This window comes from Phyllostomus hastatus, unplaced genomic scaffold (assembly GCF_019186645.2).
Source record: "Phyllostomus hastatus isolate PE091 unplaced genomic scaffold, TTU_PhHast_1.1 phas_contig_402, whole genome shotgun sequence".
NCBI lineage: Eukaryota > Metazoa > Chordata > Mammalia > Chiroptera > Phyllostomidae > Phyllostomus > Phyllostomus hastatus.
This window is the reverse complement of record NW_025333873.1, coordinates 3,271,325-3,291,637: the sequence shown is the minus strand read 5'-3', so window position 1 is coordinate 3,291,637 and position 20,313 is coordinate 3,271,325. Positions and strand designations below refer to the sequence as shown.

Genomic DNA, 20,313 nt, shown 5'->3' with positions numbered 1-20,313 from the left:
CTTTCTGGCGACCTGCCCTGACCCGGGGCTCACCCAGAGTCACCTTGTTAGAACCAAAGGTGCCTCTAGTGCTCTTATCATTTAAGAAATTGCAAGGGCTTTAGGAGCTCTGGGCCAGGACCCAGGGGCAAAGACCAATATATATTAAGTCCTCAGTTAACTCATCAATAGGTTCTGCTACTTTAAGGGAAAGAATGTGTAGTGAAACCAGTTTTACAATAGGCTAATCCATACACACAAGAATCACCCTCTGCCCTGGCTGGCATAGCTCAGTGGATTGAGCACGGGCTGCGAACCAAAGCATCGCAGGTTCGATTTCCAGTCAGGGTACATGCCTAGGTTGCAGGCCATGGCCCCCAGCAACCACACATTGATGTTTCTCTCTCTCTCTTTCTCCCTCCCTTCCCTCTCTAAAAATAAAATAAATAAAATCTTAAAAAAAAAGAATCACCTTCTTAGGTGTCTCATCAATGCTGTTAACAAAACAACATTAAATCAAAGAACTATTTGAGTTCCTTCTTTATACATTTTCTATTATCTCATAACAGTATTTACGTGGTCGTGGGCGTACTGATAGTCTCCCTAACATTTAAAGAGATTTGTCTTTATCATAGAAATCAATAAGAAAAAAACAAACAACCCAATAAAACATGGAGAAAGAATATAAACAGGCAGATCTCAGGAAAGGGTTACAAATACCCTTTAAAAAACAAAATGATAGACAAACTTGTTAGTAATAAAGAGAAATAAAGATGAAAACTCCACCAAAAAATTATTTTCAATTATCATACTGATCAAAATCCAGAAGTTTGACAACATGCCCTGTGAGAAAACAGGTCTCAGATATTGCTGTGACATTACTATAAAAAGATCTCTGAGATAGACTTTTAAATGGATAAACAGAAAAGTACAAACTGGCATGCTGTATATTATGCTCCCAGAACATATATGACTTCTGTTTGTATTTGCATAAAGAAAGAGAGAGACACACACACCAATAAATTACTTCTTGGAATGGTAACTAGCTATGTAGGGAATAAGGGGAAAGTGAGTCTTTAAAGTGTATGCCTTTTAGGTTATTTGGTTCTTGGTTCACCTACTTTTTAAAAAGAGAAACAGAGAACTATGGTCCAAAGAGTTTCTGGGTGAACTTTCTATGCGCATTGCTTCAAGGAACACAAACAAATGTGTCTCATCTTCAGAGGAAGTGAGGGAGTTATTACAAGCAGGGAGTGTGGACCCTGAGTTGCGCTTGGGTCCTGCACCATTCACAGGTCCGTAATACCCTGAGGGGCACTCGTGAAGATCGGCAGGAGCGTCGCCATCCCTGCGTCCACCTCGCTGAGTACTCTGCGCTGGATCCCCGACTTGGCCATACGAGGACTCAGAGCTTCACTAGGGCGTCGGCTGCACTGCCGCCTGCTTTAACCACCGCCTTCACCGGAAGCACTGGCTGCAGTCGGATGCCTTTAGTTGCTAGAAAGAAAACAACCAAATCAACTATCGAAACAATAACTAACATCATTAGACATTAGGGAAATGCAAATCAATACTGTTTCACATCTACTATGATAACCATAATTAAAAATAATGAAGAAAATAACGAGTGTTGGTGAGGAAGTGGAGAAATTGGAACCCTTGGACATTGCTAGTGGACCCTGTTCTGGGCCAGAAACTAAACCTTAATAAGTTTTTAAACATGAACCCATATAACATATGTGAAATGGTGCAGCTGCTATGGGAAAATTTGGCAGATGTTCAAAGGTCAAACATAGAATTATGGTACAACCCGATAGTCCACCCCCCACCTTGGTATGCACCCAAAAGAACTGAAAACAAGTGTTCAAGTAAAAACTTGCACATGAATGTCCATGGCAGCCTTATTCAGAAAGTGGAAACAACCTTAAAGTCCATCGGGTGATGGACGGATAAACGACTGCTGGTATATCCACACGAGGGAGTGTTACTTGGCCATAACCGGGAATGACACAACAGCACATGCCTGCATCATGAATGAGCCCTGGGAACACGCTCGGTGGGAGAAGTCAGACGCAAAAGGCCACATATCGTGTGATTCCATGTATGTGTTCCCAGCGTTAACCGCCCCAGAGCCCTACAGACGATGCAGATCTCTGCCCCGCCCCGGAAGGGATGTCGAAGACACATCCAGTCAGGGGGAGCTGAGCGACCTACATTCAAGAAAGGGACTCCGTTGTAGAAATTTTACCTGTGCAACTGTCTTCTAATCTTCTCGTTCGTTTTCTGTAATCCTAAAAACGTCTTTGCTGTTTGTGAGAGCTTTCTTGTAGGCATTTGGCCTCCAAAAGTTTCACACTGTGCCTTGCAGAGTGCAGCTACCAATCTCTAAGCCTTCCCAATGAATTTATCTTGGAAAAGGGCAGTCGGTCTGGAATCTGTACCTACTTAAGTGTCTGGAACTCTGTTGTTTGCCAAAAGAGTTGTAGTTATTTTTGCGGGTTTCTTCCTTTCGCCAAGGAATTATTAATATAACCACTAATATGACATTTTAATGGTCTTAAAATGTGGGTTAAGAGGTTTTAGTGTCTGCTCTAATGTAAAGAGAGGCACGGGAAGGAGCATGCCTTCTCTTATTTGCTGGAGGAAATCAAGTCTTCGTGCACGGTCTGGAATTGCCGCAGCCATTTTTTTTTTTTTTTTTTTTATCCTCACTCGAGAACACTGCTTTTAAAGAATTCTTTTTTTTTTCCTTGATTGAGTTTGGAGAGAGAGAGGAAGGAAAAGGGAGAGAGAGAAACATCAATTCGTTGTTCCACTTTTTAATGCATTCATTGGTTCATTCTCGTATGTACCCTAACCAGGGATCAAACCTGCAACCTTGGCCTATCAGGATGATGCTCTAACCAACTGAGCTACACGGCCAAGGGCTCTTCACCACTTTTAGAGACAGAGAGGAAGGGAAAGAAAACTATCGGTGTGAGAGAGAGGCATCGATCGATTGCCTCCCGTACTCACTTGCAACATAGGTATGTGCCCTGACTGGGTATGACACCAAAGGCCAACTCTGACAGCTTGAAAGATCCCGTGCTAGTCCTGACTGGTATGGCTCAATGGGTTGGGCATCGTCCCACAAACCGAAAGGTCACCAGTTTGATTCCCATTCAGCACAAGGCTGGGTTGCAGGCCAGGTCCCTGGTTGGGGGTGCGCAAGAGACAACCGCTGGATGTTTCTCTCTCACATCGATATTTCCCTCTCTTTCTCTCTAAAAATAAATAACTAAAAATCTATAAAAATACATAAATAAAAGATCCTGTGCTTGACAGTTGCTCAGTGTGGGAAGCTAAACCAAGCAAAGGCAGTGACGCAACAAAGTGGCATTATAGATGATAGAAGGCAAATCGCTATGTATGATATGAAACAGAATCCTGTTTTCTTAAAACAGTATCCAGAAACTTTTGAAATTTACCCTATGACTGCTGAGTCCTATGTGTACAATTGCAAAAATAGTGTGTGTTTCTGTATCTCAGAAGGACTGTCTCTTTTAGAGAAAACTAATTGGCAGAGAACTGTTTTTACATCGGAAGGGTGACTAAAGAGCATCTGAAGTGCCAGGAAGAAGAACATGGTGCAATGGCTGCTTGGCAGCCTCCATGCAGGATGTTACAACACATTTCCCACACACTCGCTTGATGGGAATCCTCCCGGCCACACGGAATGACCGTGAGTTTATTTCATGTGAAATGTGTGAACACGGTGGTTGTGTATTACCAGAGAGGCGGGGCAGGGATGGAGATTAAAGTGGAATGCTGTCACTAAACATTTGCAGCACCTCATCCACCATTCAAAATGTGCTCTGGCTGGGCAAGAGAAGCCATGCCATCAGCTAGCTGATTTGAAAGGCTAAAATGTAGAAGTAAACCCACGGTGATGAATGGATAAGCAAAACATGGCGTATACATGCAGTGGACTATTATTCACCTTTAAGAAGGAGGGGAATTCTATGACATGTTCCAGCATGGATGAACCTGGAAGACATTCAGCTCAGTGAAATGAGGCGGTCACAGAAAGACAAACACTGTATGATTCCACCTATGGGAGGCACTTAGAGGGTCAAAGTCACAGAGACAAAAATGGGATGGTGGTTGCCAGAGGCTGCTGGGTGGAGTGGGAAATGAGGAGTTCCTGACTGATGGGTAGAGGGTCGAGTTTTTGCAAGATGAAAAGAGAGCTAGAAATGGGTGGTGTTAGGGCTCAGTGTGGTGGGCTGTAAAAGAACTCACAAAGAGGAGAAAGTGCAGAGTAAATTCTTATTCACTCTCCAAGAGAGGAGAGGGCATGGTGTGAAGAGATACACCAGCAGTGGAATGTAGGCCGTTTGAGTTTTTAAATGGATTGTAGTTGGATTATAGAAGGGCCGTGGCTGCTGTGGTGTGGCTCCTGCGCTGTGAGGGCCTCGCGACACTGGAGGTTTCGGGTGGTTTTGCATGAGCTGCAGTTTGCTCCAGTGTCATCTTCTGCCTGCGGCTGTGGTGGTGGGGGGCAGCTAGCCATGGTCGTTCTTGCTTTCCAGTAACTTCCAGTCCTGGAGGCAGAAGCTCAGAAGAGTAGAATGGCATCATGTTTAACAAGGTTGTAGGCCTGCTTGGCAAATGGCGCCAGCTTTGTCCTTTCCAGTGGTGGTGTTGGTCGAACACCAGTATGAGTGTGTGTGTATATATATGTACACACTCAATATATATTTATATGCACACACATATATTTAAATTATTTTATTGTTTAATTACAGTTGTCTGTATTTTCTCCCCACCCCTCCCCCCAGTACAAGTATATTTAATACCACTACACTATGCTCGTAAAAATGGTTAAGACGGTAAGTTTTATGTTATGTGTAGTTTACTACAATAAAAAAAATTGGGGAAAGAAAGAAAGCTGGAGCTGCTGTATTAATGTCAGACAAAGTAGACTTTGGGACATTGAAAAATACCTGAGACAAAGAGGGACAGTTTATGTGACAAAAAGGCCAATGGACAAGGAAGAGAACACATACCAAGCCGTCTAGGAGACCAATGTCTCCGTCTTAGTTAAGTCGGGCTGCTCTACTGAAAGTATGACAGATTATGAACAACAGAATGTGTTCCCACAGCTCTGGAGGCTGGCGGTCCAAGATCAGGATGCCGGCACGACTGGGTTCTGGTGAAGGCCCTCTTCTGGGTTGCTAAGCCCCATCCTCGAGTAGTATCCTCACGGGGTGGAAACAGCGCAAGAGAGCTGCCTGGGATCCCTTGTACAAGGGCACTAGTCGAATTCATGGAGGTTTCACCCTTGTGACCTAATCACCTCCCAAAGGCCCTCCCTCCTAAAACCGTCACACTGGAGGTTAGAATTTTAACATACGAATTTGGGGGGCGGAACAAACATTCAGTTCATTGCAATTACTTTATTATCAAAAGCAGAACCAATGACACAGTAGGTTAAAGGACAGATATATAGGTGAATGGAACAGAACGGAGAGTCCAGAAATTGACCAACGAAAGTGATTTCGACCAAAGTGCAAAGACGATTCAATGGAGAAAGGATGGTCTTTCCAATGGATGGCAGTGGAATAGCTAGATATCCACTTGGAAAAAATGAACCTCCAGAAAAAGAAAGAAAGAAAACTAAACAAAAAACTAACCTCAACCTATAATTTCCACCTTACACAGAATTAACTCAAAATGGATATAAATTTAAATGTAACATCTAAAACTACAAAAAAACTTTTAAAGAAAAGACAGGAGAAGATCTTTGTGACCTGGAGTTAGGCGAAAAGCTCTGAGAACTGACATTGTTACCAGACAGGGACCAGGTTGGAGCACGTCTGCCCGGGGGCCAGCAGGTAATGTGGATTCTTGACCTCACGCAAGAAAGGTGTCTCAACATGCGTCCAGGTGATTCTGACAGGACATGCGTTAAAGCTGGGACAGTGAAGCCAGGAAGGGCTGCGGACAGAAGAAGCAGGAGGGAGAGCTGGGCGGGGCTGCTCTGGCTCCCTAGAAACGTGATAGGAAGAGGGTGAGCCAAGGCGGGGCTGCTATTGGCTCACCCAAAAGTCAGAGACAAGGGGCCTTGGAGACAGGTTCAGGGGTCTGCTGTCTGCTGTTCCACTGGTTGCAAGTCCCGTGGGGGTCCCCGAGTCTGTTTTTTAAAAAGTGCATGCCCTACAGAAGGGCATGCTAGCACCCTTTGTTTGGAGGGCTTTTGTCTGTCTCCCACAGGCCGGAAACCTAGGGGAGGTCTCAGCAGAATGTTAATTAGCTCTCCAGGTGGTATGCTGATGCACCAAAATGAGCACCCAGAGGGAGCGAGGTCATTTTCTGGTGAGTTTCACCTTCAAAGAATGTCACTGAAGAGCGACCAGACTGAGGTCACTCTGCCCCAGCATCGTCTGGAATGTGTAACCTATTTGCTCCTAAACATCCTTCGTTGGGGAAGATAAGCCCTCGGGTTTATTATTTGGCTGTAAATTGCTCAGTTTGTTCAGCGATTTGCCTCAGTCTCCCCATTCCACTTGCCAGCAAATTTTTCACTGCTAGCTTCTTACTAACCTGCCTCAACACCAAAAGCATAGTCTATAAAAGAAACAAGTGACCAACTGGATTTTGCCAAAATGTAAAACTTTTACTCTGTTAAGGATACTCTTAAGAGAATAACGAGACAATTAACAAATGGGAAGAACATATTGACAAATCACATGTCAAACAAAGGATTTGCATCCAACATACCTAAAGAACTCTGAAAACTCCATGAAAAGAAAACAAACCAATATAACAAACGGGCAAAGATTTGAAACGACACTTCACCAGAGAAGCCATATGGATGGCAAATAAGTACGTTAAAAAGTGCTCAACTGCATTAATAGGGAATTGTGAATTAAAACCACAGTTATGTACCACTGCACACCCACTGAATGACTGTGATCAAAATACAGACACTGCTAAGTGTCAGTGAGGATGTGGAGGAACTGGAACTTCAGTACACCACTAAGGGGACTGTGAGAGGTCACAGGTGCTGTGGAAAACAGTTCGGCGTTTTCCTCAAAAAGTTAAACATAGAGTTACCATGTGATCTAGCAATTCTGCTCCTCAGGTATACCCAAGAGAACTGAAAACATGTTCACACAAAAACTTGTACACAAATAATTACAGCAGCATTGTTCATACTAGCCCAAAGAGGAAACAACCTAAATATCCAAGAGATGAACAGGTAAACAAAAGGTGATACATCCACACAATGGAATATCATTCAGCCACAAAAAGGAATGGACTACTGATGCATGATGCATGCTACGACATGGGTGAGCCTTGGAAACATTCCGCTAAGTGAGAGAAGCCAGACACAAAGGCTGCACATTGTGTGATGTGATTTGATTTATAGGATTGCCCAGAATAGGCAAATCCATATAGAGACAAAAAGTAGATTAGTTATAGTCAGAGGATGGGGGGCTGAGGGTGTCGGGAGCCGACCAACAGCCAACCCTTGACACAGTCGGGTCGGATGAGACGCATCTGCACAGCAGAGGCGACTGCGGCCAGATCTCCCGTCTATCTCTTCTTGTATGCCTGAACCTGCTAGTGATAGGTGGTGGGATTTTCAGATACCTGTGCGTTATAACAAAAAATCTGCATGATGTCTCTGATTCTGCGTGAAATGACTTGCTGACCACAGAACAGAAATCCCTAACAACCCTAAAGCTGCCTGCTTCCCCTACCTGGGAAGTTAAGACAAAATTAAACTATGGGCAGACCAGCTGCCAGAACGCTGGAGGAAGCTGTTGCTAGGAATGTTTCTTAAGGAGTCACCACTCAAAAGCTAAAGATTTATTAGAGCCACTACCCCTCCCATACCCTGGACAGGAGTGCAAAGAAGCAAGGAGTTCTAGTTGAAAATAATCATCTCAATACATGGAAACAAACACAAAACATGGCTCCCCCAAGATGTATAAATAAAAAAACCTAGGCAAAAAACCAGTTACCTAACCTAGACAAATCTAACCTCAATGGACAATAGTTGATTTCTATATACCTATAAATCACCCCTTGCACCCTTCTAATTTAGACCAATCCCTAGAATCTTAATAGACACCTAGTTACTAATTGGCACCTGAAAGTTTGTGCCCATATAGCTTCGTTGGCTATCTGATTGATGACCCTCTTGGTCAAAATAACCTTTGTTTAATATGGTTGATCTGTGGGACCTCCCGTACTTTTCAGTTATTTCTTTGTTTAACATGATGGATCTGTAAAACCTTCTGTTTTTAGAAATTATTTCTATGGTAACCGTTTCTGTTTTAATGATCACACTATGCATTGAATGTTGTATAACCTTCCCTATAAAAATGAAGATTGACTTTTCTCAGGGAGCCAGTCGGGCCTAGAGAGCCTGGCTGTGCTCCGGCCCCCCACCAGGTGTCTCACTCCATTCGCTTCCCCTGTGCTGTGCATCCTTCGGGGACCCCGAGACCCCGCCGAGGCTGGACCCCGGCATGAGGGGATTGGAGGTGGGGGGTTTCTCTTGTGAGGTATTTGAGTCAGCTGTGGCCACCATAAAAAAAGACAGTAGACTGGATGACTTAAACAACAGAAATTTATTTCTCATGCTTCCAGAGGCTGGAAAATCCACGATCGAGGGGCTGGCAAGGCAGGTTTCGCTCTGGGCTTGCAGACAGACGCCGTCTCGCTGTGCGTTCACAGGGCTTTTCCTTGGCGTGTGCGCAGGAGAGAGTGAGACAGCTTCCTCCCTCCTCTGTAAGGGCACCAGTCTCATCCTTTCCTCCCAACTGATCTCATCTCTCTCTGATCGCCTGCCAAAGGCCCCATCTCCAAACACCTTCACGGTGGGGGGCTAGAAGGCTTCAACATATACGTTTGGGGAGCCATTCAGTCCATAGCAGGGAGTGATGGACATGTTCTGGAGTCACACAGTGGTGATGGTTGAGCTTGGTGGATATACTAAAAAACACTGAATTTTGCACTTAGAAAAAAAAAGCACAGGAAGATACCACCCCATATCTGCTAGAACGGCTAAAATTTTTTAAAGTAAATAAAACAAAAGTGACGGACTAAGTGCTGCCAAGAACGTGGAGGAAACAGGACTCTCACACATTGTTGATACGATGCGGAACAGGAAGGCCCGTCTGGGGCACGGTGTGGAGGTTTCTTACAGGCGTGAGCACACGCATAGCACACGACTCAAGAATCCCATTCCTAGGTATTTCCCCAAGTGAACCGAAAACCCGTGTTCACAGCAAAGCTGAAAAACCGCCGCCCATGTTGTATACAGTAGCCTTGTGTGTAGCCACCCAAACCTGGAAACAGTCCAACACGTTGTGCCCCGTCCATATCATGGATCGCTGGTTAGCAATTAAAGGAAGGAAGTATTGACACAAAGGTGACGACGCAGGTGACTCTGAAGTACGTTGTGCTGAATGAAAGAAGCCAGATTCAAAAGACCACGTATTACATGATCTCATTTATGTAAATTTGTGGAAAAGGCAAAAATTTAGGGACAGGGAACCGATGGATGGTTGCCAGGGACAGGCTGCGTCTTCAGCTGCTGCCCCTTTCTTGTGTTCCGCTGGGACGGCGGACTTTCTCTCTGTCGCTGTGTCCCCCCTCCCCTGCCCCCCGCAGCACCCCTCCCACTAGCCCCCTTAGGGTTAAGCCTCCACATTCGCACGTTAGTAGTTATGGCTCCTCCATCCGCCTTCATTTTCCAAAACTGTGAGGACGTCTCTTGACCCCTGTCATTATTTCTCCCTTCTCTTAACCCTAAGAGTTTATGGGGTTTTTAAAGATTTTATTTATTTACTCTTTAGAGAGAGGGGAAGGGAGGGAGAAAGAGAGAGACAGAAACATCAGTGTGCTAGATATATCGATCAGTGGCCTCTCCCACACCCCCAACTGGGGACCTGGCCCGCAACCCAGGCACGTGCCCTGACTGGGAATCAAAGTGGCGACCCTTTGGTTGGAAGGCTGGTGCTCAATCCACTGAGCCACACCAGCCAGGGCTTTATGGTCTTTTTAATTCTTTACTTTTATACGATGAAGATTTGGGAGGGAACAGGTAAGCGCACATTCAGTCTACTTACACAAGTCTGAAACATATAGTTAGGAAATAGATACTATTTTCTCATTCATACACTTCATATGTATATATACTTCTTATTTACTTATTTATTTACCTCTGGCCAACCTCAGGACGCATAGGCGTTTGCGTGACATGGTCCCAGTAAGTATCTCCATGCCAGCCCTCAGATTTTTGTCTCCTAGAGTGGACACACGTAAGAGAGCTGTCACATAGTTTCAGGTCTGGCAGCCAGAATTCTCGTCCGCAGCCTGGGCCAGCATCCAAGGGGGTCTGACAAACCAGGGGGTTCACACAGGATTCTGGGACCTGGGCAGCCCACTCACAGCGGCAAGCTGGTGCCTGGGCGAGGGAGCTGCGGGTCTGTGTGTGTGTGTGAGCAGCATCCTGTAGTCACGCTAACGTTCAAGCCCCAGTAAGTAACAATTGTTACTTACGCCACAACCATCCCCTGACGTAAACGGGTAAAAATAGTGTTGAAACGGCACTGACTCTCACAGGAATCACACCTGCTCTCTGTCATTATTTCTGCAGCGCCTTGCTCCTCCGTCCCAAGGGGTCTCCGGAAAGGCTGCAGTGCTCCCATCTTCCACACCCAGGAAGCTTCGGGGGCCCAGGAACAGCGGGGCTGGCATTTCCCTCTTCGTTAGCTGCCCTGACAGAGCTACAGAACACTCACAAGGCAGGTGGTGGCTTTTAAAACTTTGGGTGCCACAAACTTAAATTGCAGGTTGTAACATGCCCTACACACATCTTATTTTTAACTAATCTGACACTGTCTTTGCCAGCTGACCCTAGCAATTTAGGTTTTATTTTATTTTATAATTTTTTTAGATTAAAAAAATTTGTGGACAAGAGAGAGAGTGGCAAACTTGCCGTTCTACTTATTTATGCGTTCATTGATGGTTTCTTGTATGTGCCCTGACTAGGGATTGAACCCAGAACCTTGGCATATTGGGATATCAGGATGATGTTCTAACCAACTAAGCTACCTGGCCAGGGCCTAGGTTTTATTTTATATTACAAAACTATGATCTTCTGGGTCATGTCAAGCAGGATTTTCCTTTCTGATGGTACACTGTATTTTATTGATGGTACATGGTAACACAGGACTCCCTAAGCTCCTCCCCTTCCTCAGGGGTTCAGGGTGGAAACTTTCGAGGACAGAAGGTTCTCAGAGTGTCGGGGGTCAAGTTGCAGCAAGGACTCCCCAGCAGCTGAGGGTGTCTCTCTTGCTCTGGGCCTCTCATTGAGGCTGGGCTCTTACTTCTTGGAAGTGATTTCAACCATAAGGTCCACCATCCTCTGCTGTAGAAAAATTCATTGTCATCCCAGGAAAAGAGGTTGACAGAGCGGTCACTGAGGACAATGCCTGCCACAGCATCGAAGGTGGAAAAGTGGGTTCAAATCTCAGGAGACAACCTGGTCCTCAGTATAGCCCAGGATGCCCTTGAGGGAGCCCTCTGATGCCTGCTTCACCAACCTCTTGATGTCTTCATATTTGACAGCTTTCTCCAAATGGCAGTTCAAACCCATGACCAATGCCTTGTAGGTGGGGACACAGAAGGCCGTGTCAGTGAGCTTCCCATTCAGCTCAGGGATGGCCTCGCCCACAGCATTGTCAGGGCCAGAGGCAGGGATGACGTTCTGGGCAGCCCCCCGCCCTCACACCACAGCTGCTCAAATAGGTCATCACGGTCTTCACCATGGCAGTGATGGCACGGACTGTGGTCGTGTGTCCCTCCACGGAGCTGAAGTTGTCACTGATGACCTTGGTCAGGGGAGGCGGGCAGTTGGCGGTGCAGGAGACACTGCTGATAATCTTGAGGAAGTTGTCATACCTTTTGTGGTCCATACCCATCACAAACATGGGGGCATCCGCAGGAGCGGCAGAGATGATGAGCCTTTTGGCTCTTCTCTTCAAGTGAGCCCCAGCCTTCTCCACGGCAGGGGAGACACCAGTGGGCTCCACAGCATATCCAGCCGCCGCATCAGCCCATTTGATGTTAGTGGGATCTCAGTCCTGGAAGATGGAGATGGGCTTTCTACTGACAACAAGCTTCCCATTCTCAGCCTCGACTGTGCCATCGACCTTGCCAGGGGTAGACTCATACTGGAACATGTAGGTAAGGTCAATGAAGGGTTCATTGATGGCAACAATGTCCACTTGCCAGCATTAAAAGCAGCCCTGGTGGCCAGGCACCCAACACGGCCAAACCCATTTACTCCAGCCCTCACCATCACCCCTCGGGGGCGTGGCTGTCTGTCATGCTGGGAGGGGCAGAGAGATGAACCAGGACTTTCCTGATGGGAGCCATAGGAAATCTCGTGTAGCCGTGAGACGGGGTGTCGATCGCTTCTTTTAGGCACTACCTTCCTCTTCTTGCCAATGGAACTTGGATTTTGTTAAGTTTTGGCTGGCAATGGACTTAAGAAAGATGGGGGTGTCCCCAGTAGGGTTGTCTGATTTAGCAAATAAAAATATAGGAAACCAAGGCCTGGCTGGTGTAGCTCAGTGGATTGAGCGCGGGCTGTGAACCAAAGTATCACAGGTTCAATTCCCAGTCAGGGCACATGCCTGGGTTGCAAGCCACGGCCCCCAGCAACCGCACATTGATGTTTCTCTCTCTCTCTCTCTTTCTCCCTCCCTTCCCTCTCTAAAAAAATAAATTAATTAAATCTTTAAAAAATTTTTAAAAACTGACAAGGAAATGGATCAAATTTCTTTAAAATATATATATATATATATATGAAACCAGTTATAAACAAATTTTAGGGAAACGAGGAATAGACAATCTTAATCCCCAGGTTCTGAAAATGAACTGTGATTGGTTAAACCAGACGTGGTGATCTCTTTCCCCCTGCCAGTGACTGGTGTGTGTGGTGGGTGTATAACTCAGTTCTGCCCAATGTCATCCCAGAGGAGAAATCTTCTGCAGGCTTCTGCGAAAGGTTTCCCTCCCTGATTAAAAACACAGAAACCAGTGTGGGACTGCTTCATGCTTCCTGCCTGAAATAATCTCATGGAAGAGGTGGTGCAGGGAACAGCAGAGGTCTTTTTGTCACCGTGGGAGACTGGCCCAGAGCCCTGACACTGGTAAACCTCCGAAGAAGGCGAAGAAGGCGGCTCTGGATTCTGTTCTCCAGACTTCCTGTTTCCGGTGTCCTCACTGCGTGAGCCTCTTTCAGGTGGGTATTCCGTTTATGCTGCTGGAGGCATCCTAAGTGACTCAGCCGAAAGTGCTTTGAATCTCACTCAGCAGGTTTTGATAGCCCCAGTCTCAGCTGTCTCAGCTAAAGAACCTTATCCTACCCAGACATAATTATTTTATTATAACAGCACTGGCCTAGTAGTATCACATGTGTCTTTCTCAACTTCTCACAAAGGAATCTCAGAAACCCTCCCACAGATCATGGGGCGGATGGGTAGGAGACAGTGTTTCTTGCTTCCTAGGATGGAAGAGTTATTTTTATTGAGTTCTCTATGTCCCCAGTGTTACTAGCTGTACAGGGAAGTGCTAGCCAGGCAGGCCAAGTTTATGGAACAGATGGTGCTGTTTCTTGATTGTGGGTGTGAGAAAGGCAACCTTGAACCCAGGAGTCGAGGTGGGTGATCCTGAGGCATCATTAACATCAATGGCATCTGTGCTGTCACTTTTCATCACAATGTAAATAATACCCAGTTTGTTGGTGTTATTTCCAAACATTCTAAAATGAACAAAATTTACCCAATGTTTAATAGCCACAATTTGTGTGTATGGCAAACATTTTTATTTTTAAATAATTTGAATAAATTATGTATGCGTGTGGCATATACGGAATTCAGACCAGCGAGCCCCCATCCCCTCCTAGTCCCCTTTTTCCTTCCCTAGAAGTAACCACTGTTATTAGTCTCTCGTGGAGCCTCCCAGCCTTCCGTGTGCATGGACAGATATATGGATACGTACAGCTCCTTTTAAAATATAAACGGCAGAATGGGATACACATGCGTCATATCTTGGAGATCCTTTGACATCATTGTTTTTTTAAAGATTGTTTATTTATTGTCAGAGAGAGGGGAGAGGAGGGAATAAGAGAGGGAGAGAAACGTCCATTGTGGGACACACATCGATTGGTTGCCTCTCGCACGCCCCCAACTGGGGACCTGGCCTGCAACCCAGCATGTGTCCTGACTGGGAATTGAACTGGTGACCTTTCAGTTTGCAGGCCAGGGCTCAGTCCACTGAGCCACACCAGCCAGGGCCATTACTTTTTTTAAAATTACTTTATTTATCTGTTTTTAGAGAGGGGGGAGGAGAGGGAGAAACAGAGGGTGAGAAACATCCATTGGCTGTCTCTCTACACACCGCGACCAGTGACCTTTGACTTTGTGGGACAACAACTGAGCCCCGTCAGTCGGGGGAACATCTTTATTTTTTAAGCTGTCTTACTCTGTTCAAGGGCCGCAGAGTGTTCTAATGTGTGGTTGTGCCACAATGTAGTAGCCAGTTTATTGATAGACACGGCACGGGACATCATCGTGTTTTCTGGCTGGCCAGCTCCATTGGTACACTCATGTTTGTAGAGAAAAAACTCACTATCCAACCTCCTTTGCAGCTCCACCAACCATGCCCGTCTCCAAAGCAGAAAGGGACCCCAGGAGGAAATGGGCTTTGGGGCAGGACACCCATTTCACTGGCAAGGGCGCAGCAGAGCCTTATGGCGTTGGGACAGTAGGGGTTTCAAAGAGAGTTCCTGACACAGAAGAAGTTAAACATAGAGTTACCACATGACCCAGCAATTCCAATCCTAGGTCTATAACCAAGAGAATTGGAAGCACATCCACATAAAAACTTGTACATGAATGTTCATTGCGACATTATTCCCAATAGCCAAGAAGTGAAAACAACCCAAATGTTCATCAGCTGTTGAACAGATAAAGAAAATGGTGTATATTCACACAACAGAATATTATTCAGCAATAAAAAGGAATAAGTATTGACACATGCTACAACATGGACAGACCTTGAAAATGTTAAAGTGAGAAAAGCCAGTCACAAAGGACCACATATCTTATGATTCCATTTATACGAAATATTCAAAATACACAGAACCATAGAGGTGGAAAGTAGAACCCCACGTCCAGTGTCACTGGAGATCTAGGGAGCACCCAGCCAGGAACACAGACTCAGTGGGGAATGTCGGGAGCAGACCGACAGCCGACCCTTGACACAGTCGGGACGGATGAGACGCATCTGCACAGCAGAGGCGACTGTGGCCAGATCTCCTGTCTGTCTCCTCCTGTGTGCCTGTCCCTGCGAGCAATAGGTGGTGGGATTTTTAGATACCTGTGCGTTATAACAAAAAATCTGCATGATGTCTCTGATTCTGCGTGAAATGACTTGCTGACCACAGAACAGAAATCCCTAACAACCCTAATGCTGCCTGCTTCCCCCACCTGGGAAGTTAAGGACAAAATTAAACTATGGGCAGACCAACTGCCAGAACACTGGAGGAAGCTGTTGCTAGGAATGTTTCTTAAGGAGTCACCACTCAAAAGCTTAAGATTTATTAGAGCCGCTACCCCTCCCATACCCTAGACAGGAGTGTAAAGAAGCAAGGAGTTCTAGTTGAAAATATTCATCTCAATACATGGAAACAAACACAAAACATGGCTCCCCCAAGATGTATATTTAAAAATCCTAGGCAAAAAAGTTACCTAACCTAGACAAATTTAACTTCAATGGACAATAGTTGATTTCTATATACCTATAAATCACCCCTTGCACCCTTCTAATTTAGACCAATCCCTAGAATCTTAATAGACACCTAGTTACTAATTGGCACCTGAAAGTTTGTGCCCATATAGCTTCGTTGGCTATCTGATTGATGACCCTCTTGGTCAAAATAACCTTTGTTTAATATGGTTGATCTGTGGGACCTCCCGTACTTTTCAGTTATTTCTTTGTTTAACATGATTGATCTGTAAAACCTTCTGTTTTTAGAAATTATTTCTATGGTAACCGTTTCTGTTTTGATAATCACACTATGCATTGAATGTTGTACAACCTCCCCTATAAAAATAAAGATTCATTTTTCTCGAGTCGGTCAGGCCTAGAGAGCCTGGCTGTCCTCCGGCACTCCACCGGGTGTCTCGCTCCAGTCGCTTCACCTGTGCTGTGCATCCTTTGGGGACCCTGAGACCCCCCTGAGCCTGGACCCGGGCAGGGGAACATGGACATCACTCCCACTTCACAGCAAGGTGACTGTAAGTAATCACAATAAAAGGCACAACTGGCAAATTCAGGTTGGAGGAAAAAAATGCAACTGATTCTTGGCACGTGTACAACTCAACCAGTGGGAACCACATCATGTGTGTGGCTGCTTCAGAGAGTAGCCTGTTAGTTCTGGGGTTTTAGTGGGTTTTGGTCAGTATGTTTTGCAGAGTAAATGCACAGCATCTCTCAGTATGCTGAGGTGGTCAAGCAGAGGCTGACTAGGATTACTCCTGTATCTCTGCATGGAAATATTGCAAGTTCCCTGGCTGGCGTAGCTCAGTGGATTGAGCGCGGGCTGGGAACCAAAGTGTCCCAGGTTCGATTCCCAGCCAGGGTACATTCCTGGGTTGCAGGCCATAACCCCCAGCAACTGCACATTGATGTTTCTCTCTCTCGCTCTCTCTTTCTCTCTCTCTCTCTCTCTCTCTCTCTCCCCCTCCCTTCCCTCTCTAAAAATAAATAAATAAAATATTAAAAAAAAAAAGAAATATTGCAAGTTAGGTGGAGCTTTTGCATCTGAGTGTGCCTGCCGCTTCTTTAGTTATAGTGCCCGTCCAAAGAGGGAGAGATGAGCCCGCTGTAAACACCGTCCGACTTGTCCGACTTTGGGTGTTGAGGACACCCACCCACGTTCACAGTTCAGACAAAGCTACACCTCCTTGGATTGCCTGTCAGAATCAAATGAAACTCACAAAGGACACTCTGCCCGGAAAGCCACTCTGTGCTGGCGCCATCCAGGACAATCAAATTAAATATATAAATTTAACACAATCCCAACCAAATCTTAACAGGATTGTTAAATTGGAATTTAAGAATTTGGCTTCTCTTCTGGAAAATGTTCAATAGCAGTCAAAAAAATCTGAATAAACTTATTGAGTGGGGATTCTCCCTATATGTGAAAATGTAAATGTGAACATATATAGATATAGTACAAATAGATTAGATTTAGCAATACAAAATGAAAGGGATAAAAGTAGACAAATAAATCAGTGGAATAGAATAACGTGCAGAACAGATCCAAGTACGTGTGCAAATGAAGCTTACAATAAAGAGGACATTTAAAATCTGTGAGGGAAGAGTGGCTTTTTCAGGGAACCACGTGAGATGACTGGCTAACAATCAGAGGAAAATACTAGACTGAACCTCCTGCTTCTTCATCTCAAACACGGATGGCATGCATAGTTAAACTCCTTAATTAAATTTCTTAATTAGGAAAAAATTTAAAATATTTTCAAAGCCTTTAAACTGTTATTTTTAATAATAATCCTGGGGTGGAGAATGCTTTCCTAGATAAGATACAAAACCCAGAGCCATTAAAAAAAACCCCGAAGGATTTGTTGTCATAAAATTTAAACTTCTTTTCAAAGAAATACTATAGTAAAAGTTAAAAGAAAAGGGAAAGAGTGAGAGAAAATTGTTGTATCGAATTAATATCCAGAATATATGCAGAATCTTGACCATTATTTCAATTGATGAAGGCTCTGACCAGGAATTTCAGAAAAATCCAAACCCAAAAAGGAGGAGAAGGGGGAGGAAGAAGGGAAAAAAAAAAGATACTCAAACTCGTTTCTCCTGTACCCTTTCAGAGACAGTCAGTGTGCACAAACATTGTGCCATTTTTCTCATCACTCACAAAAGGTGGCATATCACATGATCCCTCATCTTGCCTTTCTTCTTCATGTCCTGGAAACGAGCTATGTCAATGACTATCATGTATCAGTAGATGTTGGGAACTGCCCTGCCTGGTATCAGAAGCTGTAACCCCCACCAAGGCCAAGGCTGAAGGAGTGGCCTTGGACCGTAAGCCAGCAAGGAGACAAAAGTTTATTTCCCTGGCAGAAGCACTGCTTCTGCTGCTTCATTCATAACTGAACCCCAGTGCTTGGTCGGTTAGCCAATGACGGGTAAGATTCCCCAAGGGGGGAACGACCTAAGACAGGCACGATCACGTAGGAGGCCCCCAAGAAAGGACTTTGGGAGCTACAGCAAAAGGGGGTGATGGACCCTTGCTCCTCGGCTTTGACATAGCCTGAGTCCTCATCGTCGGGGAGAAAATCTCCTTATCTCCTGGTTGCCTTAGTTCCCTTGCTCCACCTAAGCCTGAAACAATGACAGGGTGGTGTAGCACTGTGCTGAAGAGGGCGGGTTCCCCAGGTGATCAGGCCTAAGAAAGAATATGTAAAATCCCGTGAAACCTGCTTTGTTTAGAATGCTCTCAGTTGAATGATAAGGGTCCAAGGAAGAAGTAAGTTTGTTCCTCAGAGTTTTACAGTTCTTTGATCCTGACTCAAAATAGGCCCTCAGACTTCCTTGTTATCTGTTGTTTGATCCTTACTTCCTAGCAATGAGTAATGAGCTTTTACCTGAATTCTTATTCAAACGAAACCAATAAGAAGCCTCTCCGGAGGGAGAACGGCGCCCTCTCCCCACCGGGGAGGGTGGCCAAGCGGCGGGCTCCCCGCGTGAGGAGTGGCCCTGCTGTTCCTATTCCCCCACAGGACCTGGTTGTCTCTGTGTATGTTTTTCTCGCATGTTGACGAACATCAGCAGCGGAGATGGATACTGCTGGCCGGTATCCTCCACAAGTACAGTAAAATCTTTATTGCAAGATACACATGGAGCACATAAAACATGTTTATCATGCTTAAAGTGAACCTTTACTATATTCCCACCCCGTGAAGAACTAACATCTACAAAGCCCCTCCTTAATGATATCACTCACCCTCTTCCCTCAAAGTAACCACCCTCTTGGCTTTTCTTTATAGTTTTACCACCTTCATGTGGATCCATAAACGACAGAGCTTCCTTTGTTTGTTCTGAGCTATACCGAATGAGATCACAGTGTTTTATTCTATGACTCCCTTGATGGATGACACTGCAGTTTGTTGTCCTGGCTGGTAGCTCAGTTGGCTAGAACTTCATCCCTATACGCCAAGGTTGAAGGTTTGATCCTGGTCAGGGCACATCCCAGGAATGAACCAACGAATGTGTAAATAAGGGGAACAACACATCAGTGTTTCTCTAAAATCAATCGATAAAAGAATTAAAACACTTCAGCTGGTTGACATGTGTGGCTATGTTTAATTTTTTGTCATTGCTGCATAGCACTCTTGTGAGAATATAGTAGCACTAGTTTTTAGTGACTTTTGGGTTGTCTCCAGTTTGGGGTAATTATGTTGCTATGAAAGATTCTGCACCTCTCCTGATCTAGGGCAACCATTTTTAGAGAGGTCAGTGAACCCTCTGGGGTTCCCTGGGAACTTATCAAGGACCTTATTTATCATGGAAGTTAAAACCATTCTGTTCCGATGCTAGGATGTAATGTGCTCCTTTTGCTCTGCGGACACTGCAGCAATGGTACCAAGGCAATGAGTAAAACTTCAATGAGAATCAAATCGATGGCTCCCAACTGTACAGAAAGTCATTTTTGGCCAACCAAGTATATAATTGTATCTCATTTTTGTTTTAATTAGCATACCCTTCATTACTAACAGGAATGAATTTTTCACATTTATAGACCATTTGCATTAACTCTTACAAAATGTCAGTTCAAATCTTTTCCCCATTTTTAACATGATAGTTTGTCTTTTTTACATTGTGAGGTGGTCTTTAAGTTTTTACTTATTGATTTTACAGAGAGGGAGAGAGAGGAAGGTAGAGAAACATCGGTTTGTTGTTCCACTGATTTACGCATTCTTTGGTTGTTCCTTGTGCCCTGACGGCGGACGGTACCCACAAGCTGGGTGTGCTGGGACACCGCTCTAACCCACCCAGCTGCCTGGCCGGGGCACGAGATGTTCTTTATAACATGTTCTTTAAGTCAGTTGCATGTGACACCGATTTTTCTCCACTTTCTTATGTTGTCTTTTTCACTTTTAATGGTGTCTTTCACTGAAGTTTTACACTTCAATATGGTCAAATTCATCACTTTCCCTGTTTTGAGCTTCTGTGTGA

At 45.0% G+C, this 20,313-nt stretch overlaps 1 pseudogene; it reads right to left on the bottom strand.

Moving 5' to 3' along the window:
* Positions 1 to 11,512: 11,512 nt before the first annotated feature.
* Positions 11,513 to 18,072, bottom strand: LOC123822418 (annotated as a pseudogene).
* Between the last annotated feature and the right edge of the window lie 2,241 nt (positions 18,073 to 20,313).